This window comes from Macrotis lagotis, chromosome 1 (genome assembly GCF_037893015.1).
Source record: "Macrotis lagotis isolate mMagLag1 chromosome 1, bilby.v1.9.chrom.fasta, whole genome shotgun sequence".
Taxonomy (NCBI): domain Eukaryota; kingdom Metazoa; phylum Chordata; class Mammalia; order Peramelemorphia; family Peramelidae; genus Macrotis; species Macrotis lagotis.
In genome coordinates, this window is record NC_133658.1 from 398552491 (window position 1) to 398579586 (window position 27096).

At 35.6% G+C, this 27096-nt stretch overlaps 1 long non-coding RNA gene across 2 annotated transcripts in view; it reads right to left on the minus strand.

Moving 5' to 3' along the window:
* LOC141518372 (uncharacterized) overlaps positions 1-24034 on the minus strand; it is a 51027-nt gene extending 26993 nt beyond the window's left edge. Inside the window, exons 1-2 of one of the 2 annotated variants that reach the window (XR_012477175.1) lie at positions 23860-24034; positions 12837-13074 (exon numbers count right to left, since the gene is read on the minus strand). This is a non-coding gene — a long non-coding RNA (uncharacterized LOC141518372). The remainder of the gene's footprint in view (positions 1-12836; positions 13075-23859) is intronic. The other variant, XR_012477169.1, reaches the window with a different exon arrangement.
* Positions 24035-27096: the final 3062 nt, after the last annotated feature.

Here is a 27096-nt window from a genome sequence, read left to right on the forward strand (position 1 = left end):
GTTGTCCAGCACAAGACCTTGCCTATCATGACTACTTAATAAACAGGAAAAATGACATCATTTGGCCAAGTATTCATTTGACAGATGAGGAAACTGAGACCAAGAAATAGAATTAATTTGTTGGAGTTAGAATCACAAGTTAGTAATAGAGTCAAAATTCTAAGTTCAATGTTCTTTCCACTCCATCATACCTAATTCTATTTTTTCTTTCTTCAATTAAAATGTAACTCCTTAAAAGGGAAAGGCTATCTATCTTTTAATTTACCTAAGTACTTGATCCAGAATTTTAGATATATAGAGGTATTCAATTATTAACAGATTTATTGAATATAGGCAGAGAAATAAATGATCAGGAAGAATTTTTTTAGTAAGGAGTTACTCTTGCAATATGTCTGGGAAGGAAGAAAATGAAACTGAAATACATCTGTGACTGTCCCAGGGTCACACAGCAAGTCAATAAGTAGAATAGGAACAAAACAGTGAGGACTTCTAAAACTCCTGCATGGTACACCTTCTTTCTGGTCCTACCACTCCCAAGCTTAAAGCTTTCCATTGGCTCCCTATTGCTTATAGAATAAAATACAAACTTCTTTGCTTGTCATGTAAAGCTCTTACAGTTTAATTTCAACTATTTTTCTAGGTTTGTTTCATGTCATTCCACTTTAGGAAGCCAACATTCCGGCCAAATTGATCTATTTGTGGTTCCCTGGCTTCAGCATTCCAACTCCATGCTTTGGTAGATGCTATCAATACCTGGCTAGCTTCTAGATGGTTCAGTAGATTGAATATCAGCACTGGAGTCAAGAAGCTCATCTTCTTGGATTCAAATCTGGCCTTAGACACTTAACCCTGTTTGCCTCAGTTTCCTCACCTGCAAAATGAACTGGAGAAGAAATTTGGCAAACTAACCCAACATCTCTGCCAAGGAAATCCTAAATTGGGTCTCAAAGAGTCAGAAAGACCTGAAAAGAATAAACTACCACCAATTGCCTCTTAGAATTCTTAATTCCTTTTAAAGCTCAGCTCAAATGTTATGAAGCCTTAACTGACACCCCCAGCCCCATCAATCACATTAGTAAATGATCTCTCTCCTTATCTTAATTTTGCATTTGTATCCACCTGGAATAAAAGTGCCCCAAGGGCAGGGACTGTTTTTACCTCCCCACCCCCAGCTGAAGACCATGCATACAGTAGGCAGATAATAAATGTTTATTGACTTGAACTAAGCTAAGTTGAATTGAATATGTTTCTTGTTCATGTGTGTATAATGTAGCCAGCACCCAGTTATCACTTAATTGTAAGCTCATTGTAAGTAAGCTCATTGACTAATAGTTTTATATATGCATGTATATATATGTATGTATATATAAATACATACTTAGGTATAAATGCTGACCAATTGTGATAGTGTAGTAATAACACTTACCAAGACCCCAATACACCTAAGTTTGAATTCTGCCTTAGTTTTTAATGAGCTGTATTTAGGTAATCACTTCCCCCTCTAGAATTCAGTTTCCTAATCTCTACAATAAAGGCAGTGAATTATTTGATTCCACTTCTGATATTCTATGTTCTAAGATCTCATTCATCATTGACATTTAAGAGTCTATGAATCTCTGTGTTTCTGAAAGGTTGGATCAAGGAGGCAGATTGAGAAAAACAATGTGTCTGAAGAAAGAATAGTTTGTATGCAGTTAATGAAAATAGCTAATGGAATTTTCCCCCTACAGTCACAAGAAAGCCCTGCCCCATTGCAGCCATAAAACACCCTTGGCTTCCACAGCCCTTTTCCAGCTCCAAGAATCCTCTTCCAGCCCTGCACTGCCTGCTGCGGAGGCACCACAGCACCACACAGCCAATCAGAGTGGCCAGTTTCCCAAAGGAAGCCAGCCCTGACTCAGAGTTTGAGTCTGCAGTAACATCCCGGGTCACAGGGAGACTGGATTTTCTTGGAGGAGACATGAAGCTCATCTGAGTCTCTGTTTTGTTTCACTTAAAGCATCAAATCCCAATCCATCAGGTGGGGATTTGTAATCTCTCCTAGTCTCCCTCCAAAGGCCAGAGAAAGCAAAATTTTGAAGTTACTAAACTATGTTGACATCCTACTGGTCTTTCCAAGTTAACCCCAGATGTCACCTTCTCCATGAAACTTTCCTTTATTCTTCCTATTTTTCTGGCTAGAAGTATCTTCTCCATCATTTAATCATCCAGGAGACATGTTTTGGTAGTTAGAGTACTAGGGTGGAGTTAGAAAGAAGTGGGTTCAAAACCTCCCTCTGAGACTTCTTACTTGTGTGATCCTAGCCTCACCTTATTTCTTCAGCTTCTTAGTCATAGAACAAGATTAAACAAGATGGTCTCTCCAGTCTCTTCCAGTTCTACAGTTATGAGCCTATGATCTCCAGGAATTTTGCATCATAGGAAGGGTAGCATAATATGACAAAAAGAGCAATCAAAGTCAGGAGACCTGGATGTGAAGTCCAACTGTTCTTAGTAGCTATATGACTTAGGGTGAGTGAGCTAAGCTCTCTGGACCTCCTCTCTTCATCTGTGAAATTCAAGTGTGGAACTAAATGATTTCCAAGGGTTCCTATAGTTCTACTATGCTGTGCAATTTAGAATAATATTCTAGTGTATTACATTTGAGTGTCTTCTGTTCCCAAATAAGGAAGGAACATCATCTTAGAATCTCATCAATTTAGTCTCTGGAGAAAACTTAGAGATCATCTAGTCCTAACTTCTTCCTTTCATAGATGAAAAAAATAAGAACAAATAAAGTGAAATGAATGGGCCAAGGTCACATCCACAGAAAGTAACAGAGTCAGGGTATGAACCCAGGTCCTTTGATGTCAAATCAATACCTGTTTCACTGAACCTTAATGCCTCATTCCCCCTTGGCAGCCTAGCACAATACAAAATGCAGAAGAGATATTTGACCAAAATTCGATGAATGAACAGATGAAATTCCAGTAACTAGTAATAATAACTTTCAACATGCACTTTAAGGTTTGTAAAGCCCTTTAAATACATCATTTCATTGATTGTCATGACAACCCTGTGAGTTAGATTCTATTGCTATCCTCAATTTACAGATGAGAAGGTGATGCAATTTTCCCAGTCACACAGAATCCTATCAGAGGCAGGATTCTAACTCATACCTCCCTGATTTCAAATCTAATACTCCGTCCACTGAAATAACAAGTTGCCTAGAATCTGGTTTCCTAGATCTCTAACCCATTTTGTCTTCCATATTTCCCCATAGCCTCAGTCTCTCAGGAAATCTTGTTCTTTTTCTAATAATAATCTGAATAATATCAAAGTATATCTGAGATTCTTCAGTCTCACTCAAGTACAAGGAACCAAGAACAAGATTGTGTTTTAACAATAGTTATTATTGACTCCAATGCCATGTAGTCAATCCCTATATTAGTTTTGGCTATGGTTGAGGAAGAAAGTCTAGGGTAGAGTTAGAAGACTGGATAGTATCTAATTCAGCAGTAGATTATGTAACACACCCAAAATGCAGAAGAACACATCCACATCTAATTTGCCCAAAGTACCCCATTTTGTCACAGCAGTCTTGAAGTCTCAGTCCTTTAATCCAGAGATGAGAAATAACAGATCATTATTGTAGTACATTCTCATGCACTAGGAATCAAAAATTTGAGCTTCTTTTCTGGATCAGCCACAGATTCCCTATATGACCCTAGGCACATCCCTTCCCCTCTCTGAGCCTTAGTTTCCTCATCTATAAAATGAAGGGATTTGCCTCTGATATTTTGTGACTTCCCAGATTGATTGGCATTTTATTTGCACTTTTTAAATATCATCTATTTTTACTTCACCTTCATTTCTAAATATATTCTCCCACCCCCTACCTACTGAATCATCAATTTGAAAACAACAATTAATAATAATAATAATAATAACAACAACAATGAAAGGGAGAAGGAGTTCAGCAGAACTAACCAATACAACATCCAAGTATGACAGCATATGGGATGTTATTACACCCATAGTCATTCCACCTCTGCAAGGAAGAAAAGGACTTTTATTTTCTCATCATTTCTGCAGGGAGAAGTTTGATCCTTATATAGGGTTCAGTTTAAGTTTGTTCTTATTCTTTCCACCTTCATTGCTGTAGTGACTTTATATTGTTTTAATTATTACATTATTTGAACCAGTTCATAATATTGATGGTTCAATGAATAAAGCACTGGCCCTGAAGTCAGGAGGAACTGAGTTCAAATTGGTTTCAGACACTAGCTGTGTGACTCTGGGCAAGTAATAATCCTGTTTGCCTTAGTTTTCTCAACTGTAAAAATAAGTAAAATAACAACACCTATCTTATAGTATTATGTGGGGATCACATGAGACAATATTTGTTAAAAACTAGTTGGACAGTGTCAGACACGAAGTAGGTGCAATGTACAAATATTTCTTTACCACACTTCTTTGACTTCTTCATATTCATCATTTTTATTGATGTAATGATATTCCATTAATTCATATATTATAATTCCTCTAGTCATTATCTGATGGTCTTGATTGTCCTCTTAAAACCTTAAAAGTTCTAATGATGAAATTTAAGGCTACTAACAGCCAGTAGGTTAAGGGTTTTTCTAGAACTTTATATCATATCTTAAAAGTAGCTGCCTATGAAGTAGAAGATGAGAGTACTGAACCTGTACCCAGAAACTCTGGGTTTGTGATGTGATTCTACCACTAGTTTGCTATGTGACTCTGGGTAAGATACTTCACTTATTTTTTCATCTAGAAAATAAGAATTATAAATATGGACCCCTTGCCCTCACAAGAAAACATTTTGGAAAACCCAAAGTACTTTATAAATGTAAGCTATATTTAATTCTCCTTTATGAAAGGCCATTCTTGATGTGCCTGCAATCACCTCCAGGTTGTAACCCAGTACTTGGATGGATGTTCCATGTGGCTGTTACAGGAGCACCCCAGAGCTGGGCAGAGTCTCCCCCAGTAAGCCACTCACCATACCAATCAATAGCAATGTGAAAATGCTTAGCAACAACTAATGAGCCCCTCCTGCCTCATTCCTAAGTCCCATCAAATCAACCCCATGCCTGCTTGATGACAACAATAGGGCAAGAATTTCCAGTGGCACTGCCAGACAGCTTTGATCTCTCCTCAATACCATAAGCCCCCAGCCTTCTTTCCTCTGTCACTGCCATCAAGCAAGACCTCCCACAATGGAGAAAGAGTAGATACATTCTGTTAGGGGAGATACTACAATCTACAACTTGTTCTCTATGGGAAAGTAAAACAGAATTTCCTTCATTTAAAAAATTCAAATGTAAACAGCTGTCTAGCTTCTTAAAAATAAACCGCCCCTATTGAGAGGAAGGATGAAATGAGCAAAAATAAAAGGGAAAGTCTAAAAGTTGCTGGATAAAAGAGAGTAGAAAAGATTTAATGGACATTCAGCCTTCAAATGAGCCTTAGGATGTCAGTACTTTTGTTAAGGAATGTCAGAATTGGGTAAGACTTTAAAGCATAGAGTTAGCATTGGAAGGGACCAGGGCAATCATTCAGTTGAGCCTCCCATCTTAAAGGTGAAATAATTGAGTCCCAGAGTCTTGAGGTGACTTAATACACATCAGTGAGTCCCATAAGATATTAAGCAGTAGAACTGAGAAAGGACCAATATCTTGCCCCTATAGCTGAAAAGGACCCAAAAGGGAAAAGGTCTAAAAAAATCTGGGTTAGTCAGATTCAGGCTGCTTGGCTGGGATAAAGCCTACAGTAAGGGCTTGGTGTAGTAGATACTGGAGGGTTTAACCACTTCAGTGTAGGAATGGGGGGGGGGGGGCAGAAGGGGGAGAACAGGAGGAAAGGGAAATGGAGTAGATGAAATTCTTTTGCTAAAGGCAGAAGAGTTGAGGATATCTTCTCCATTATCTCCTGGTCCTGAGCTAGGACCTTTCTAGGGGCATTTGGTGTCTGGGTGTTTAGAATCTGGTTCACATTGTCAGGCGCTCCTTGCCATTGCATTTCAATCCCATCACGCTACACTGCAGCTGCTGCGGTGGTTGAGCTCCCCACACTGAGCTTGTGAATGGCAGACCCTTCCTGGTTCTCACTGTTTCCCTACTGCCAGCTGAGATTTCACCCAGGACCCTCAGAACAATAGCCCTTGCTTTGCTCTATCCTGTGATATTGTCACTTGGGAATGACTGTTTCAAATAAATTAGTGACGCCGGAGAAGGACAAATCAATTCCCAGGCAAGCCCATAACTCCTGAGCTAAAGTAATTGTGCTGCGATGGGCTGACCCTTGGCCAGCTGGGACATGAATCCTTTATGCTGACAACGAGAGATCAGAGACCCTAAAGGAAAAGCAGGGGAAGAAGAATACTTGATCCAAATTGTGGCTGTTGTTTAAAAGCTACTACACACACACACACACACACACACACACACACACACACACACATACAGATACAAATAATGTATAGATAGTTACATCTAGATACACATACATATGTGTATCAATATATTCATATACATTAATAATAAAGAATGTCAAAACTGAAAGGAACCTAAGAATATAGATTAGAATGTCAAAACTGGATAAAACCTTAGAACCTGGAGCATAAAATGTTATGACTGAAAGTGATCTTAGAGAAATCAGAATAGAAAGTCAAATGTAAAAATCTTAGACCATAGAATGTGGAATGTTAGAGCTGTATAACACAATAGATCATAATCAAATGAAACTGAAAATGACCTTAGAGTATAGAACATAGAGTGTTAAACTTGAAGGCATCTTAGAACCATCTAGTGGCCGGGGTTCTTAACTTGAGAATTTATAAACATTTAAAAATTATTTTAATAACTATGTCATGGATTTCCTTCATAATCCTATGTGTTTTATTATGAGTTATAAAAACATTATTCTTAGGAGTCTGCAGGGTTCACTTTCACAGACTTTCAAAGGAATCCATGGAAAAAAAAGACATAGAACCCCTGATCTAATCAAAATTTTCTTCTCCCTAGCCATTTATCAGTTGTCATTCAGAAAGGTAAAGTGAATTATCCAAAATCATACTTCAATATAGAGCTAGAAACTTGAACCCAGGTTACCTGACTCCCATTTCAGTATTATCATTGATATATATACATATGCATATACATATACATATACATATACATATACATATACATATACATATACATATACATATACACTAGCATATTAGGTACCTGTATTCTCAATTAACAAAATAAAATCATACTGTAAATGATCATTTGATTTCTAGTATATGCACTTAAATGTGCAACATTTTATATATGTGTTAATGGCAGGGTAAGGTATCTTAAAGAAGAAATTTCTAGGTGTGGATGGGGGAATCTGGGTCAAGAAAATAAGAATAAAGAAGTAAGATAGTGAGAGAGAAAAAAAGAAAGAATTTTCATTCAAAAATAAATCTGGAGAAAAGAAAATGAGAAAGGAACTAGATCTGGTACCTTTTATAGTTATGGCTAGAGGGTAAATTTTTAATGAAATAAGTGATAGAGAAGATTGCAAAAGATAATAGATAATTTCAAACTCAAGACATTGAAAAGTTTTTGCATCAACAAACTTAATGCAGATAGGCTAAAAAGGGAAGCAGTCAACCAAGAAAGAAAATGTTTATATTAAATATCTCTTATAAGAATTTAATATAGATGATGTACAGATAGCTAACATTTAAGACAAATAGAATAGGATTTCCAACAGAATAAATGGTCAAAGGATATTAATATTCTCAAAAAAAGAATTGCAAACTATTAAAAATCATTTCAAAGAATAGTCCAGATCACTAATAAGAAGAATAATGGCCAGCATTTAAATAAGACTTTAAGGTTTTCAATGTACTTTTTTAAAACTATGTTTTATTTTAGTTTCATATAAAGACCCATCTTCTCTCTCGCCTTAGTTTTTCCCTGACCAAAATCAAGAAGCAAGAAAATTCATTGGATGGGGGCAGCTAGGTGGTGCAGTGGATAGAGCACTGGCCTTGGAGTCAGGAGTACCTGAATTCAAATCCGGCCTCAGACACTTAATAATTACCTAGCGGTGTGGCCTTGGGCAAGCCAGTTAATCCCATTGCCTTGCCAAAAAAACTAAAAAAAAAAAAATTCATTGGAAACATGTATAGTCAAGAAAAAGAGTCCCATATTGGTATTATACATATGTGCCTTGTGTGTGTGTATATGTACATATATGTTTATAGCCAAATCAATTCAAAAATTAATTTCTACTATGTGCCAGACACTATGGTAAGAAAGTAATAAAATGATAGATAGTCCTTGATCTCAAGGAGCTTACAATCTAATGGGAGGAAGCAACAACAACAACAACAAAAAAAACAAGCAGAGGTGAGAGAGGGAGATATTGGGGGGGGGGGGGATTGAAAACCAAGCAGAGCAGTAGATATAGAGTGAAATGAATCTAAAAGTCCAGTTTCTGACCTGTATAAAAGACATTGGAAGGAGTTTAGTACTCTACCCTCCAGCCCTCAAATCAAAGGAGAGAAGAGGTTTGAGTTAGCAGTATGGTGATGAGATTAGAGCTTAATATTGGGAGAGGTAAATTGTTGTTGGAGTTGAAAACAGATCTAGATATATAGATATTTTTTCCTCATTCCAAACTCGGAGTCCATCACCTCTCTAGATCATAAGAAGGTGGTCAGCATATTTCATGATAAGTTCTTTAAAATTGTTCTTGATTATTATGTTGATCAAAGTTTGCAAGTCTTTCAAAGCACTTTACATACATCCTCATTTGAGCCTCTGAAATATGTATATGGCACATGCCTTAACCTAGAAACTCCCCATTCTCCACTTATTCTTTAGAGAATAATGAGAGTACTACACTAACAGTGAAACAGCAAAGTGTGAAATAAACTTCAGTATCAGAAAATCTAGTCTAAGATGTTGGCTTGATCACTTGCTGGTCATCTATCCCTAAGCAAATCATTTGCCCTTACTTTGCCTAATATGTAAAAGAAGAGAGTTGAAAATGCAAACTACCAAAATTTTAGAGTTCCCAGGTCAAGGAGAAAATATTTCAAGCTTTTAGAAAGAAACAATTCAATAATTGGGGGGGCCAAAATCAGGATAACCCAAGATTTAGCAGCTTCTACATTAAGGGCCAATAGGGCTTGGAATATAATATTCCAGAAGGCAAAAGACCTTGGATTACAACTAAGAATCAAAATTTCCGAAAAACTGAACATACTTTTTCAAGAAAGAAGATGGACTTTCAATGAAATTGGAATCGTTCATACTTACTTAATGAAAAAAACCAAAGCTGACCAGAATATTTGAACTTAAAATCTGAAACTCAAATGAAGCATCAAAAGCAGTGCTGGGACTCAAGACAACTCTGAAGGATTCATGATAAAGAATATTATAAAAAAAATCAGGTGCAGCTAGGTGGTGCAGTGGATACCCCTGGAGTCAGAAGGACCTGAGTTCAAATCCAGCCTCAGACACTTAATAATTACCTAGCTATGTGCCCTGGACAAGTCACTTAACTCTTTTGCCTTGCAAAAAAAAATGTTCTCCATCCCCCAAAACAGAACTGATAGGGTCTGATTACAGATTGAAGCATACTTTTTTCTACTTTATTTTTCTTGAGGTTTCATTTTGGGGGAGGGGAAGGGACTATGTTGATTTTCACAACATGACTGTTATGGTAATTTTTGCATAACTACACATTTTTAACCTATATCAAATAATGCTTTCTCAATGAAAGGAGAGTGAGGTGAAAGAAAGGAGAAATTCATAACCCACAGTTTAAAAAAATGAATGTTAATTTTTTTACATGTAACTGGAGAAAAATAAAAGTTCAAAAAAGAAAAAAGAAAGTTTTAATACATAAAAAAGAAGAGAACTGGACTAGATGGTCTCTTAGCAACTTTTCAGTTCTGATATTCCATGTTCTATGCTATAGCTCATCTCAGCTCTGAGATTACATACTCTATAGTGTAGAAAATAAAGATGTCAAACATACAGCCCATAGGTCACATGTGACCAATAATTCTCCTGAGTGCATCTTGAATCCTGGATAATATTTAACAAAATAAATAAAAACAATGAAACACAATATTAATGTAGTTCTAGGCTAATATGTAGAGCCCAATAATCCATATATATATATATATATATATACATACATATATAATTTAGTGACTCTGATTTCTATTTGAATTCAAAACCACTATTCTACTTTCTTACATTCATTTTAGCTTTAACATTTGTCTTCCATGTTCTAAAGTAGCTTCCAACTCAGACCATCTGGGTTCTATGTTCTCAAATTCCTTCTAGCTCAAACCTTTTATATTTTGTGCCATAAAATTCTTCTTAGTTATGACAGTAAGTTTATGCATCCAAACATTAGCCAATTGATTAATTGATTGATTTAAACATAGAGGGCTATGCCTCATTGGTCTTTATGGTTCCCACTTTTCCAGAGCATGTAAACATGCTCCAGATTACACTGAGAGATGCTATGCTTCCACAGAGGGAAAAAAAATCAACATTCAACCATTTGTATATTTACCATATCCTTCAGATTGAACTTCTCTACTACTCATGCTCCAGTGAGGACAAAGGTACAAAGAAATAGCCATTTTGTGTCCCAATAGCCAAACCTGTTCCTTGTTCTCATGTGATTTTTCTCAGGACAGATCACAATAACATATTGGCTATGCTTTCCCTGGAAAATTATTTGGAATTTCTGGCTTGTAAAAATCACCAAATCTTACAAGAAGGCCAGAGGAAAAAATAAATATGTCCAAGCTTATGCTGGCCCAAAATATTATTGCCATTTCTGTAGATTTACAAAATACTTTCCTCATATTAATACTGTGAGGTAGTGTGAAGATTGTCTCCATTCTATAAATGTGAAAACTGAGATTCAGAGAAGGGAAATCACTTGCCCAAAATCACACATTAGCAGGGCCAGGACTATAAGTCTTCTGACTCTGAGTCTACTGTTTTTTTCTCCCCAATAGCCCTGCCACCATATTTTAGAAAATTTCTGAAAGAAGAGAAACCATTTTATATATATATATATATATATATATATATATATATATATATATATATATATGTATGTATATATATATATATATATATATATACACATCTTGACAAAACTCTCAACCCAACCTCTGACATCAGCAAATTAACATGCTTCTTTTTTTAAATATGCCTGTATCTTATTCCCCTACTGGATGATGAGCTCCATTAGAATAGGGATTATGTCCTTTTTAAACATTCTATCAACCCCAGATCCTATCATCATACTCTAAACATAGCAGGTGCTTAATAATGTTTATTGAATAGAGGAAGAAGTAAAATTCTACTAAAATGTAACCAATGTGGTTTCATTTCTCTTTCCCAGGAGCTCTTCAATTATATAAGAGAAGAAGAGAGAACAAGAAACTCCTACATGTTCTGTCCTGAGTGGAGCAGTGGGAATCCTGGTATATGAGCAAAGAACTCATAAAATCCAGCAGTGGCTTGGATAAGGTTTGGAGGAGGTTTGAGTTGGCAGACAAGAATCAAGATAGGTCATATTTATAAACAGGAGTTTAGGTCAAGAAGCTAGAAACCAGAAAAAATAATGAAATTGTTCCAGTCAGAAGTGTTGTAGGAAATTAAGATGCATCATGTAAGAACAATTTCGGCACCATGGAGAGTGTCCAAGATTTCCCCACCCCTGAGAAGAAAATTGGCCTAAGTGCAAGCTAGGCATTTACATTATTGGATGCTGAATTATAGGCATCTTACAACTGATATTAAAGAAATATTTTCTATGTAGAAGTGAGAATCAATTGGGTTATTGGATACCCCAAAACTCCTTCATGGTCATGTTGAAGTTGTGGATTATTAACAGTTGAAAAGGGCCCTAGGGACTATCTAATCATTTGCCAAGGAGAAAACTATGACTCAGAGAAAAGACCCTGGTCAGGGTCACCCAACTAATTAATGGCAGAGGAAGAATCAAATCTTAAGTCCCTGGACTCCCAATCTAGTCCTTTTCTGCTGCACCATACCACCTTGCTGTAAAAGGCACTGTTTCTAACAGTAAGCCTCCAAAGTATTATAATAATCTGTCTATAAGTAAATCAACCCCAGAAAAGCTCAAAAATCCTCCTAAAACAAGCAGACAAAAAGAAGACCTGGATGGCAGAGTGAATAGAATATCAGTCCTGGAGTTAAGAAGACCTAAATTAAAATCTGGCTTCAAACACCTGATATTTAGTAGTTGTATACCCCTAGGCAAGTCACTAAACTTGGATTGCCTCACAAAACAAACAAATGAAAAAACAAAAATACTATGCCTCAAATATTTGTTTCAGATGGGGCTCTCTATGAGATTCATTGGTTCTTATTCTTCATTATCAAAGAAGACCAAAATGACATCATTATAGAGACAAGTTATAGTGTGTCCAACTATGGTTGATCAGACCAATAGGAGCTCAGAATGCTCTATCACAGATCAGGCACAAATAGTCCATAAGAACACCTGGGATATTTAAATTTTCACATCTTACATGTCCTTTGGGCTACTTCAATTCTACCTTGCTCATTCAAACAACCTTTTAAAATCTCTTAAGAGGCAAACTGATACAGATTTCATGGGAAGTGAGAAAGCCTGACATTAGAATACCATCTAGCCTTAATTTTCTATATGATATTTCTATGTGATATGGAGGAAGTGTTTAAACATGCTAAGCCCTCAGTTTCCTTATTTCTAACTTGAAGATGATGTGAGAATCAAATAAACCAGTGTATTTAAAGACATACCTCTACTCCAACTTCCATCTCATTATCTGTGGTCCACATGAAATCCAGAAGGAGACTTAGAAATCATTTCACAAAAATCATATCACTTCAAGTGAGGGAACTAGTAACTGGAGAAGGGAAGCAATCCATGGTAGTAGGCAACAAAATTGGACCTTGTTCAATCTGAGTTCTGATGTTTGCTGGTTAATATGGTTGTGGGCTCTTTTCTCTTTATTTATTTGAGACTCAATATCCTCAACTGTAAAAAGAACAAGTAGTGAACATAGATTTTGTCTATAAAGTGCTCTGTAAATTTTAAAGTGCTAAAGAAATGTCATAATTGTTGTTATTAGTGCATTGAAAATCATGTCTCTTGAGTCACCATTCAGTGGTTTGTCCAAATACACCTTGAATTGTCCCCAAAGGATAGGATGGGCTCAGAAAACTTCTGAATTACCACATGGCCTCTGAGTCTCTCCCTATCTGGCCTATTCCCTGCTCCCTTTCTTCCTTTATGGAAATGGCTGAAATCATTAATTTAAGGTTTAAAAACCCAAGTTACTGTAGTGTGCCTGAAGTAATAAATGTTTCAGAATTTCAATTAAACTAAATGTGGAAGCTCTGAATCCCTTTTCGGTATCTAATGAGTCACACAGAGCCATTACCCCACTCTCCATTAATTATAACAAGGTCAGCACATTCTTTGACATCTCTTCATGACTGCATAATGAACTATAGATGGAGCTGAGGCCCAACATGAGGTCCATCTAAGGTTATAGGCCACCACTTACTGCTTAGGAATACTAATATTTGTTAGAAAATAAGCTCCTTGAAGGCAGGGACCTTGTCACTTTTTTTCTCTCAATAGTTCCAGTATCTAACACGGGACACAAGATTCAAAGCTAGAAAGGACTTTAGAACATAGAATGCAGAATGTCAGAGCTGGAAGAAACTCTTAGTGGCAATTTCTCATAATACAAAAAAAAAGAATTATATGCATGTTAAAGACTACTAATTTTTGTTATTACTGACTCATAGTCATAGTTGTAGCAGTGGTAGTAGTAGTACAATTGATTAGTTCTCACAGCTTATTGTGGGAAACAGCATTGCTAACTAAGTCATGAGTTAAATTGGATAGAGGTCAGTAAGGGTTCCTGGGAGCAGACTAGAACTGAGAAACCCAGTCTGTCTATAGCTGTCAAGTGAGCAGAGTGGGCATGAGTCACAAAGGCATCCTCTGCCTCTCTATTGAACCTTTTCTTAACTGAGTGGATTTTAATAGACTCTCCCTGCACTGTCTTTCATTGCTGCAATTGGTGCATCCCTATGCTAGAAGACTTTCTGGTTCCTGTGGCAGAGACTCAGCCACCAGGCCAGAGTACCACTATACCAGGTGTTCTACAGCTTTTTTTTAACATTTTAATAAATGTATTTCAGTTCAATAAATTTTTTCCTACAATACTATGAATTTTATTTTAAGCATTTATAAATATTATACTTAGAAAGGGTCCTTAGTCTTCATCAGACTACCAGTGGATCTCATGATACAAAAAAGTTAAAAAGCCCTGCTCTAAACTATCCTAGATACGGTAATATTTCCTACATACATTAAATATGTCTACTGAAGAAAATCTATGATGTTTAGTTACCTTGCTCAGAGTTCAGAAATCATACTGCAGGCAATATCAGTATTAGTCTTCCTGAATCTTTCCTTCTGAAAATAATATTGGCTACCACCTCTCATTGTCTGCTAAATGTAAATATACCAGGTCTGAAATAACCACCTAGTATAAGAAAAATCTTGAGTATAGAGATGAGAAAATCATAGAATATTGATATTTTTTGGACCCTCAGATTTTATTTCTCTCCAATTTTTCCCTATTGGTCAGGCCCACTACAGCTGTCTAATAGTTATTCCCACCTGGGTTTCCCATCAGCCTCTCAAAACCAACATTTCCAAATTGGAAATTATCATCTTTCTCTCTTAAGCTGTCAATCTTCTCAAAAAATTCCTTTTTTCTTGTGGTCTTCACTGTTATTCTAGTTACAAAGATCTGTAACCTTTAGTCATTCTTAACTATTCCCTTTCCTCCATCTCCCCCATAATAAATAATTTGCTAGGTCCTGTACATTACACCTCAAGGACCTGTATTACATTTGTCCCTTTCTCACTACTATTATAGTTCTAATCTAGTTCAGACCCTCATCACCTCTCATCTGAACTATTATAGCCAACTAATTGATCTCCTTGTCTCCAGGGTCCCTCCTTCTACACAGTGATGATGTTTTGTCATTCATTCTTAAAGAAAACCATGACATCAGGGAGGTGATGCCATGACAAGCACATGAATTGGATTTGAGTGAGGGGGTGCTGTGCTAAATCACTAGCCTCACTTTCTCTTTCAGAGCCATCTGGGTCCTGAGGCCAGATATGAATCCAAATGACTGGAGATGCTCTGGAGGAAAGGCAATCAGGTTTAAATGACTTGCCCAAGGTCATACAGATAAGTATCAAGTTTTTGAGGCTGGATTCGAATTCTCATTTTCTTGACTCAAAGACCAGTGCCCTAGTCACTGCACCACCTAGCTGCCTTACACTGTAGTGATGGGCAATGCACAAAGCAATATTACACAATATTGTATGATAAGAGCATGACAAAGTTTTATGTTACTTTTAAGGGGGAGGTCTTTTCTTACTGGCAGGATAAAGAAAGGCTTCTTGGTGGAGAACCTGACATTTGATCTGGACCTTAAAGATAGGTTGAAATTCAATAGATGAAGAGAGAAAGTATATTCTAGGCACAGGGAACTATGATAACAAAGTCATGAAAAACAGAGAAAATGGTGCATGTTCTAGGGAAAGCATAGTACAACTTGACTGGAATAAAGAGTAAATAGAAAAAAGTTATACAAGATAAGAAAAGAAAGGTTTTTATCAAATCATGAAGGACTTTGAATACCAGTCAAATAAGTTTCAATCTTTATTACTATTTGGAAGTAGTTTGAGCAGTGACATGGTCAAAGATATGCATAGAAAAATTATCCTGGTAGCAGTGTGAAGAACTGATTGGAAGACAGTCAGTGAATGAATTCTCATGTTTAGAATATATGACCCTCATTACTACTATATCTCAAAATCATTACCTTCCTTCAAGATTCAGCTCAGTTTCCACCTTATAAGTAAAAATCTCCTGGTCTCCTTAGTACTTTCTTCTTCCTCATTTATTTTGTATTTTCTTATCAATTATATTTGTGGCCTCCCAGTAAGAGACGAGCCCCTTGAAGGCAGGGACTTTTCTCCCATGTTTGTCTTTGAATCTCCATCTCCTAGCACATTACCTTGTACATAATGTTTGTTGAATTTTAGTTGAGTCTGGGATTTTCCAAAAAAAAAAAAAACAACTAGTTTTTATTATTCATTTCCAATTCTGATTCCTTCTCTTTTTCTTCTCTTATTACTATTGCTAGGATTTCCAATACATTGTTGAATTATATTAGTGACAGTGGGCATACTTGTTTTATACCTGATCTTAATTTAATTTAGCTCAGTCAATAACTTAGCAGGATCCCAGGGGTGGCTAGGTGGCACAGTGGATAGAGCACCAGCCCTGGAGTCAGGAGTAACTGAGTTCAAATTTGGCCTCAGACACTTAATAATTACCTAGCTGTATGGCCTTGGGCAAGCCACTTAACTCCATTGCCTTGCAAAAACCTGAAAAAAAATAACTTAGCAGGATCCCTGTCTATATTGTTCCCTTTAAAAATGCAGTCTTCCATTCTTTGCTCAAAGAACTTGGGTGATAGAGAATTCATTGTTTCCCATGGCCACTCATCTCACTGATTGTAAATTCTTCCTTGAGTTAAGTCCAGGTCTCCCTTCAAACATTCTATACATCTCTAACACTGCTTCAGTAAAATGCTTTAGACCTCTCAAAACATTTTAATATATCTTATCTTATTTCATCCTCACAATACCCTTTAAGGGGGTCACAACAGATATTATTATCTGCATTGTAGAGATGAGAGGGGTGGTAAGAACTGATTTTTCTCAGGATCATTCAGCAACTTAATATAAGAAACTGATCTATCAAACACATCAACTAGTTTTGTCTTCTCATTGAACTATTAATTTCTTTAGATTTTCTGGGTTATAACTTAGAACAAAGTAGAATTAGAATTGGGAATTCCAGGGTTAAACAGGAAGCTAAGAGAAAAAAGTAGTATCAAAGAGATAGGTAGGGTTGCTAGGTGGCACAGTGGATAGAGCATCAGCACTGGAGTCACGAGTATCTGAGTTCAAATCCGACCTCAGACACTTAATAATTACCTAGCTCTGTGGCTTTGGGAAGGTCACTTAACACTAGTGCCTTGCAAAAAACCTAAACAAAAAAAATAAAACAAAACAAAGAGATAGGTAATGATTCAGTGAAACAAGAACTTAATAAAACACCTATGTTCTAGGAACTGTGCAAAGCAATGGGGATACAAAGTCAAAAATGAAAGTTTCTGTTCTCAAAGAGTTTATATTTTAGTGTCCTAGAATAAAATGAATGAATTTCTGAACAAATGCTTAATAAATGTGTGTAACATAGAATTTCACTGAAAGCAGTTTTTGTTATTCAATTGTTCCAGTCATATCCAACTGATTATGACCCATTTGATTTTTCTTAGAGAAGATGCTGGAGTAATTTGTCATTTCTTTCTCCAGATCATATTACAAATGAGAAAACTGAAACAAACAGGTTGAAGTGACTTTTCCAGGGCCACATATCTAGTAAAGTGTCTGAGCCCAAACTTGAACTCAGGATGATAGGTCTTCCTGACTCCTGGACTAGTACTCTATTCATTGCTCCACCTAACTACAGCTAAAAGCAACTTATTTTCTATGCCCCAGAATATAAGCTAATATCTTATACACAATAATTGCTTTTATATATATATATATATATATATATATAAATATATATATATATGTGTGTGTGTGTGTGTGTGTGTGTGTGTGTGTATATATATATATATATATATATATATATATATATATGAATATGTTGGATCAAATCAGAGAGAAAAGCTCATTTACTGCAGTATGCCTACCTTTTTGTACAGTAGGTACATGATGGACTGTTGAAATGGATTGGATCAAATAGAGTAAGACTTTGATCAGTATGAATTATATTGGATTAGACTGAATGTAGTTGAAAACAAGAATCTTGGTTTATTTATTTCTTTGTCCCTAGTATAACACTTTGTCCATTGTAAGACCTGAATAAATTTTCTCTAATTGAGAGAAATGCTTTTCCCTCATTAACTGAGCCTGTCACCAGGTCCCAGACCTCCTGGCCATAGGGATTAGTTAAATTATTAAAAAGTCCCATTTCAACCAGCTTCTAAATCTCATTTGGTAAGCCCTAGTAGGGATTTCCCATGTCTAATCACCCATTGACCCTTCATGGAAGAGAAGCCGTTTGGGGTTTCCTACCATTATGCTTCTAACTTGATGAGACTTCAAATCCCCCAGCCTCTAAGACAAGCTACAATAATCATGGGGAGGAGGGAAAAGTTCATGGACCAATACACACACACACACACACACACAGAGAGAGAGAGAGAGAGAGAGAGAGAGAGAGAGAGAGAGAGAGAGATGGAGGGATGGAGGGAATATTGTCCCAACCTCCCCCCCAACCCATTCTCCTTCAATAGTCTCATGGGTCCATGTCTAAGCTTTCCAAATGGTTTGTAAGAAGAGTAACAACTCAGAGTGGCCAGTGAACACAGTACATCTTAACTTGAAGGAATCACCATCCATTGTCAAGGTATGCAGAAAGAGAACAAATTTCAGAGTTGAAGAGAGACCTAAGTTTAAATCAGGTCATGATTAAGTTTTGTGATTCTAGGCAAGTCACTTAGAATCTCAAATCCTGTTTTTTTCACTCAAAAAATAGGTATCACCATACTTGTAGTACCCAATTCACCATATTATAAATTATATGACTTTGACAAAATCATTCCTTTTTTGAGCCTTGGTTTTTTTTCATTCAATTCAATTTAATAAATATCTGTGAATGTTCATTATTATTTGCAAGGCACTAGGCTAAATTTTGGATAAAAGATTTTTTTTACACAGAGTTAACAGTCTTCCAGGAAGATAAGACAGGAAGACAGGTCATGTATATAAACATAATACAAAGCAAAATGTGATAGAGGGCAAAAGAGTAGTCCTAGAGAAAATTCTATAGAAAAACTTTTAGCAAGTAGAAAATATATTTAGCTGGAGAGACTAGGTAAGGTTTCAAAGAGGAGCTGACTTAGGCCTAACCTTACAGAAAGAGTAAGATTTTCATAAGTGGAGATAAGGAAGGGTTGTATTCTAGATATGATCTCCCTCTGTAAATATGCAAAAGTGAAGGAGAAACTATTGAGTTCAGGGAACATCAGGAGTCTGATTTTGCTGCAATTTAGTGATATAAAGAGAAGTAATCAGCTGAATGAGTCTAAGCTCTCATCAGTTTGGGAATTCCCTCCAATGATGTACTTTTAAACCTAACCATGTCTTCTCATCCATGGTTGCTCTTGTGGGTGTTCTCCTTTTAGTTCACCACTAGCTTAAGGTCTTCCTTGAACTGGTGTTGAATTGGCATTGAAAAGGTCTGATGAAGCACCCTGATGGCTGATTATCATCTCTTATCCTTGCCAGGTGACCATCTTCTCTCTTCATATCATACAGTTCTTTAATGAAGTCTATTCCTCTTCTTTGCAGTTCCTTTTTTGTTGCAATTTATTCACGCTATCATATGCTCCTGCATTGACCTCTCTGTGTTATCATTTTTAAATCTTCAGAGAGAGTAATATTCCATATCCTACTACTATCAATGTCTTACACTGATAGAAATTCAGTATTAAAAAGAAGGATTGGGGCACCGACCCTGGAGTCAAGAGGATCTGAGTTCAAATTCGACCTCAGACATTTAATTACCTAGCTGTGTGACCTTGGACAAGTCATTTAACCTCATTGCCTTGCCAAAACAAAAAGATGGGTCTTTGCTTTCATAGGAAATTTGGAGTCAATAAAGGAGTTATGCAATTTCAGGAAAACAATCTAGGTCACTCTCCTCCTTCTTATTCAGTTTGGGGCCCAACTCATTCTCTATCTGTACTATCTATCTATCCCAGATATAAATACTAATGGACAAGTACCTATCCAAATGCATGTATTAGTAGAGATCAAGAAAACTTTTATGAACAATACTCAACAATATGTCATGTTCAATATAAAATACCTAGGGGGTGGCTAGGTGGCTCAGTGGATAAAGCACCAGCCCTGGAGTCAGGAGTACCTGGGTTCAAATGTGGTCTCAGACACTTAATAATTACCTAGCTGTGTGGCCTAGGGCAAGCCACTTAACCCCATTTACCTTGGGAAAAAACACCTAAATATAAAATACCTGGGAGTCTATTTGCCAAGACAGACTCAGAAACTTTTTGAAAACAATTATAAAACACTTTTCACACAAATTAAGTCAGATTTAAATAACTGGGCAAATATCAACTGCTCATGGATAGGTAGAGGTAATATAATAAAAATGACAATTCTACCAAAACTAAACTATACTATCTGTTTAGTGCCCTACCAATCAAAATTCCAAAAAATTATTTAATGAGTTTGAAAAAATTGTAAGTAAATTCATATGGAGAAATAAAAAGTCAAGAATTTCAAGGAGCTTAATGAAAAAAGTGTCAAAGAAGGGGACTTAGCCCTACCTGATCTAAAATTACATTATAAAGCATCAGTCATCAAAACTGTTTGGTATTGCCTAAGAAACAGAGTGGTGGACCAGTGGAATCCACTAGGTGCAAAAGCAGGAGACGATTATAGTAATCTGCTGTTTGATAAACCCAAAGAGTCCAGCTATTGGGATTAAAAACTCCCTCTTTGATAAAAACTGCTGGGAAAATTGGAAGTTTAGTATGGAAGAAACTTAGATTATACCAACACCTAACACCCTTTACCAAGATAAGATCCAAATGGTTACAGGATTTACACATAAAAAACAATAATATAAGCAAATTAGAAGATCAAGGACTAGTTTACCTGTCAGATCTATGGAAAGGGGAGCAATTTATGACTAAAGAAAAGTTGGAGAACATCACCAAAAACCAACTAGATGATTTTGATTACATTAAATTAAAAAGCTTTTGCACAAATAAAACCACTGTAACCAAGATCAAAAGAAATGTAGTAAATTGGGAAACAATCTTTGGAACTAATGATTCTGACAAAGACTCATTTCTAAAATATACAGAGAACTAAGTCATATTTTTAAAACAAAAGGCCATTCCCCAATTGACAAATGGTCAAAGGATATGCAAAGGCAATTTACAGATGAGGAGATCAAAGCAATCCATAACCATATGAAAAAATGCTCTAAATCATTTGTTATTAGAGAATGAAAATTAAAGCTTCTCTGAGGTACCACCTCACACCTCTCAGACTGGCCAATATGACCAGAAAAGATAATGATCATTGTTGGAAGGGTTGTGGGAAATCTGGGACACTATTACACTATTGGTGGAGCTGTGAACTCATCCAACCTTTCTGGAGAGAAATTTGGAATTATGCCCAAAGGGCAACAAAAATAAGCATACCCTTTGACCCAGAAATACCACTACTGGTCTATACCCTGAACACATGATGAAAAAGGGTAAAAACATTACTTGTACAAAAATATTTATAGCAGCCCTGTTTGTGGTGGCAAAGAAATGGAAATCAAGTAAATGTCCTTCAATTGGGGAATGGCTTAGCAAACTGTGGTTATATGTATGTCATGGAACACTATTGCTCTATTAGAAACCAAGAGGGACAGCATTTCAGGGAAGCCTGGAGGGATTTGCATGAACTGATGCTGAGTGAGATGAGCAGAACCAGAAGAACACTGTACACCCTAACAGCAACATGGGGTTGATGTTCAACCTTGAAGACTAGCTCATTCCATCAGTGCAACAATCAGGAACAATTTTGGGCTGTCTGCAAAGGAGAATACCATCTGTATAAAGAGCCGTGGAGTTTGAACAAAGTTCAAGGACTATTTCCTTTAATTTAGGATAAAAACAGATATCTTATTGTCAGATCTTGTTATTTCTTAGACTTTTTGTCTCTTCCTTAAGAATATGATTTCTCTCTCATCAAACTCAATTTGGATCAATGTACAACACGGAAACAAAGTAAAGACTGACTTATTGCTTTCTGTGGGTGGGTGAGGGAGGGAAGTAAGATTGGGGGAAAACTGTAAAACTCAAATAATATCTTTAATAAAAAAATAAAATTATAAAATGCAAATAAGAAAAAATGTCATGTTGTTACTATTTCAAATTAACTATAAGATGTAGAAAGTATAAAATTCCATTATGGTTATTATTTGCTCATTAAAAACAAAATATCATCTTATGAGTTCTTTTATAACAAGGTGTCTCCCATACAAAAAAAATTATTCAATAGTCCTTGGAATATATAACAACAAAAGTAATGTAATTCAATGCTCTTCTAATTATAAGTTTTAGCCAAGGCATGAAACAAAGTGATATACTTGTTAGAGGCATTCACCACTGAAATAAAGAAGATCCATCAGTCCAAGTTGAAGAGGTATTTTCTACAGATGATCAGGTACTATATTCAGATGCTCCTGTTTAGAATTAATATTCCACTAATTTCATTGAGACTCATAACAAATTACTGTACTTCTTGAAATAAATCTTTAATCATTCAAAGATTTTGGTCATGTCTTTCCACACAGGAAAGATAATGATGAAAAATGACATATATGTCTAAGGAAATATAAGTTGGAGAGATAGTATGACATAATGAATGTAAAGGTGATCTCAGAGTAAGAAAGACATGGGTTTAAGTCCCACTTCTACCATATACTGTCTGTGTGGCACTGAGCCAATCATTTAAACTCCCTGTTCCTAGAGTCTATGCTTTAATATTATCAGTTTCAGAATATGTGCTGATCTTCATTGGTGGAAGGAATCATGTATCCAAATTTTTTTAAACTAGATTAGAGTCAGATTGTAAAGGGCTTTAAGTGCCAGGATAAGGAGTTGAAATATACAGTACCACTGAAGGAATTTCATTAGAGAAGTGATATGGTAAAACCTATGCATTAGGGTGATCATTTTTGAAGAGTTTTGACGAATAAATTAGAAAGAGGGAGAAAATTTAGGTATGAAACCAATTAGGAAATGAAGTTTAAATTTTGATTGTGATGGTCACACACAGAAGAGAAAGGTGCAATAGGAAAGGCATTGTAGAAATGGAATTGATTGGAATTGATAACTGATTAAACATGAATATTTAAACATAATGAAAAGGAAAGGTCAGTGATGGCCCAGGTATTGGGACTAAGTGAATGGAAAGATAATAATGCTATCAATAGATATAAGGAAATAAAGAAAAGAGCTAACTTAAAAGGAAATGAGGAGTTGTTTTGGATATTATAAGTTTGGGCTGTGGACAGGACATTCAGGTATAAGTGTTGAGTAATCATTTGAAGTTCACAGAGTAAAACAGGCTAAAGAATAACCCTGATTTATGACCCTGTCAGGATTAAATAGAAGAATATCTTTAAACTATAAAACACTATAGAAATGTCAGCTATCATTTCATCTGATTCCCATAATAATCCTGAAAGACATTTTCATGGGTGAAGTTCCATAGAATAGATAGTATATAGACAGTGAATTGGGTATCAAACTGAACAAGGAGAAGAGTGACCAAGAATGGTTTGGGGAAGTTGTAAAACTCCTTTATTTACCCCAAGCTTCCCCTGAAAGCAAAGAACTCTCTTTTTAATACTAAAATTCTATCAACTGAAACACTGTGATAGGACATGGAATATTCTCTGAGGTCAATAGAATATTCCAGAGAGGTCAATGGAAAAGTATATGATGAGTGTAAATAGGCTGCAACAAATTAGTAATATGCCAAAGAACAGGAGTGGAAGACTTCAATAACGAACTGTATGATATAACAAAAAGATGAGATGGTCACCTGGCAAGGAGAAGAGAAGATTAGTGGATGGCTGGACTGTTCCACTGGCATCTTTCCAATTCAAAACAGGAACAAATATCCCCCTTGAGTCTATGATGGAATATAGAGGTACCTCAAGAAGTCAAGTGACTTGCTCTAAGTCACAAAGCAAGCTAATGATGAAACAGATACTTGAGTCCTCCCACATCACAAATGATGAGATGGTCAGCTGCCAGAGAAGGAGCTAAAAACATAAGGCAGGTGGTGTTAAGTTCAAGACAAGGTAGCATGAAGTCATCACTTCATTCCTTAGGGTAAGAAGATATTCCATCACTTGCATACATGGACATGTGAATAAGTACAACCTTCATGGAATTCTAAATACAGGTACCAGGGACCCCAAGCTTGAAAGAGAAGGGTTGAATTGCATAAAAGTTAAATATGGAACAAGAGCATCAAAGGCTACAATGAAAAGCAGAGAGGGTAAAAACCAATTTCAGAACTGAGCCTCAGGACATGATTTGGAAAGAAAACCAATTTGTGGTGCCATATAATAATCATAGCAAAATATTTCATTTACTTCACACCTGCCTTTGGAGAAGCTCAATAGGGTTCACATTCTTTATTTAGTTCATTCTAATGTTCCTTGACCTCATTGGGAGTGCTTATGGGAATTCTGATTTTATATCATATTTTACATATCTGCGTTAGAAAGGCCTTTAGAACTTGGAATTCACATCTAGAGGGACCTTGGAATATGGAATTTTTGTTAAAGTTGGGAAAGAGCTTAATAATCATTTAGCCCCAAACCCTAATTTTACAGAGAATGAAATAAAGACCTGGAGAGGGAAAGGAATGGACCCAAGATCCCACAGTGACATAATAGCCAGGCTAGGACTAGTATGTGGCTGAGATTCTTCTAAATCAGTTCTTTCCATTCTTTAATTTTAGTTTTCCAGAGATGGTTTAGCAGACTCTCAAAATCTGCAATTAGCAGGGCAGCTGGGTGGTAAAGTGGATAGAGCACCAGCCCTGGAGTCAGGAGGACCTGAGTTCATATTTGACCTCAGATGTTTAATAATTGCCTAGCTGTGTAACATTGGGCAAGTTACTTAACCCCATTGTCTTAAATAAAAAAAAAATTTAAAATCTGCAGTTAGCTCTAAGAAAAACTGAAGACAAGACAGTCTTAATCCTGAGGCATCCAAAATTTAATATTTTTAAATAATATTTTGTTTTTCCAATTATATATTTCGATTTCTAAATGTTTTCCCTCCTTATCTACATCCTTCCCCTTTTACTGAGAAGACAAGCAATTTGATGTAAGTTATATACATGCAGCCATATAAAACCTATTTCTATATTAGTCATGCTGTGAGAGAAAAGACAGACACCCCTCCCCCCCCAGAAAAAGAAAGTAAAAAATTATGCTTCACTCTGTATTCAGATTCCATCAGTTCTTTCTCTGAACATAGATACTACTTTTCATCATGAATTCTTTAGAATTTTCTTAGATAATTATATTGATAAGATTAGCTAAATCATACAATATTGCTATTACTATGTACAATGTTCTGGTTCTGCTCACTTCACTTTGCATCAATTCATGTAAATCTTTCCAGGTTTTATGAAAGCATCATCATAATTTTGTATAGCACAATAGTATTCCATCATAAGTATATACCACATCTTCAGCTATAAGTATTCTCTCAATTTTGTATTCTTTGTGACCAGAAATAGAACTGCTATAAATGTTTTTATAATATAGGTTCATTACTTTTTTTTTTAATTTCTTAGGAATACAGACCTAGTAGAGCTATTGTTGGATCAAAGGGTATGGACAATTTTGTAGCTTTTTGGATATAGCTAAAAATAATGCTCCAAAATGATTAGAACAGTTCACAACTCAACCATCAACTTTCCAACATGCTCTCCAATATTTGTCATTTCTTATCTTTCAAACTAGCCAATCTGATAAGTCTGAAGTGGTACCTAAGAGGTCTTTTGTCTTGCATTTTTCTAATCAATAGAGTTTTTTCATAAGAATATAGATAGTTTTGACTTCCTCATCTGAAAACTGCCTGATTACATCTTTTGATCATCTATTCTTATAAATTTAATTCTGTTCTCTATATATTTGAAAAATGACATTTATCAGAAAAACCTGTGTAAACAAATTTTCTGTTTTCCTTCTAATATTGGCTGCATTGGTTTTGTTTGTGCAAAAACTTCTTAAATTAATATAACCAAAATTATTCACTTTACTTCCTATAATGCTCTCTATCCTTTATTTGGTCATAAATTCTTTCCTTATCCATAGGTCTGACAGGTTGGTTATTTCATACTCCCCTAATTTGATCACAGTATCAGCCTTTATATCTAAATCATGTACTACTCTTGAACTTAATATATGTTATATTAGGTCTAGATTTAATTTCTGCCAGAGTTACTTTCAGTTTTCCCAGCAGTTTTTTTTTATCAAATAGTGACTTCTTGTCTCAAAAGTATGAACCTTTGTATGTATCAAAAAATAGATTATTAGTCATTTACTACAGTTTCTTATGTACCTAATATATTCCACTGATCTATCACTCTATTTTTTTAGCCAGTATCAGATTGTTTTCATGATTACCACTTTGTAATACAGTTTGAGGTCTGATATAGATAAGTCACTTTCTTTACTTTTTTTTTGATTCTCTTGATAATACCCTTGACATTTTGCTCTCATAGATAAATTTTGTTATTATTTTTCTTACTCTATATGTGATTGGTATGACACTGAATGAATAATTTAGGTAGAATTGACATCTTTCTTATATTGGTTCAGCCTATCTATGAGCAAATAATGTTTTTCCAATTGTTTAGTTCTGACTTTATTCATGTGATAAAAGTTTTGTAATTGTATTCATATAATTTCTGAGTTTGTCTTGGTAGGTAGACTGTAGATATTTTGGATTGTATGTTGTTATTTTTAAATGAAATTTCTCATTCTAATTCTTGCAATTGAGCTTTTTTGGAAATATATATAAATTCTGATGATTTACTTATTCTTTCTTTTTTAAAAACTTTTAATTTTCTCTCTCCTTCCCACTGCACTTCCTCTCAACCTAGAACTATTTTTTAATCCTCACAATAAAAATATAGTTCAGCAAAACAAATGACCAAATTATCCATGTCCAAATATTCATGTCACATTTAAGGTGGGTCACTGTCTAAACTTTCTGCAGTATTTTCCCACAACTTTCCTTTCTTGTGTCC